The sequence below is a fragment of the Macaca nemestrina genome, chromosome 13 (genome assembly GCF_043159975.1).
Source record: "Macaca nemestrina isolate mMacNem1 chromosome 13, mMacNem.hap1, whole genome shotgun sequence".
NCBI lineage: Eukaryota > Metazoa > Chordata > Mammalia > Primates > Cercopithecidae > Macaca > Macaca nemestrina.
The window spans coordinates 112,577,838-112,578,751 of record NC_092137.1 but is presented as its reverse complement, the minus strand read 5'-3'; the positions used below and the strand labels follow the sequence as shown (position 1 = coordinate 112,578,751).

The window sequence follows — 914 nt, the reverse complement described above, 5'->3', positions numbered from 1 at the left end:
TCTCAAACAAAACTTGAATTTTCTGTACATATTCCTGTCAAATGAAGTAATTTCCTGTACACCACTTATCTTGCAAACTGTTCTTTGTTTTTTTAATTTTTCTTTTTATTTTTTATTTGACCTACATCGGCTCCGAGACCTAGAGAAGGATCCCGACGGCTTGTGATTTCTCTCCGGAGACAGCGATCTCTCTCTTCTCCTAACTCTAGAAAGGGACCTGCTCCCGCAGCGAGAGAGGCTTCTCCTTGGAGATCTGCGACGAGGTGGAGGACGCCTCCTGCAATAATCATCTCGAGGGCGACGACCCCGAGAGGGAGGTGGGCCACGATTTCTACTTCTTTTTTCATCATTCGACAGTTCCACTGTCACACAGCGGCCACATAGTGTTCTTCCATCTAGCTCTCGGATCGCATCAGCTGCACCTCGGGGATCTTCAAATTCAACAAAAGCAAAGCCGGCAGGGTTTCTAGCAACCCACACACTTCAGAATGGTCCATAGTAGCCAAAAGCCCGTTCCAATTCAGTCTTGTTGCCATTGTTTCCAAGATTGCCTACACAAACCTTACAGTCCAATGGACAGGAATCACAATGCATTTCGAGATCTAGGGTAAAAAATGCGGAGGCTCAAACCCATACACTCCGTTGTGTCTTCCCGCTTTCCTCCCTCCCAACCCCCAGCAACGAATGCTCTGGCTCACCCGGCGTCCACGAAATGGCTGTCCATTTTTATTCTTATTTTTATTTAAGTCATTTGCATCTTTTCTCTTTTGTTTTTTTGTCAGTCTAGATGGAAGCTTGTCAATTTTGTTTCTCTTTCCCAATAAATTATTTGCTTTATTGATTTTTTCTATTGCTTATTGTCTCTACTTTTTAATAATCTCTCCTCTAATCTTTATTACTGTCTTATTTCTGCT

At 43.2% G+C, this 914-nt stretch overlaps 1 pseudogene; it reads right to left on the bottom strand.

Moving 5' to 3' along the window:
- Positions 1-609, bottom strand: LOC105490173 (serine/arginine-rich splicing factor 3 pseudogene; annotated as a pseudogene).
- Between the last annotated feature and the right edge of the window lie 305 nt (positions 610-914).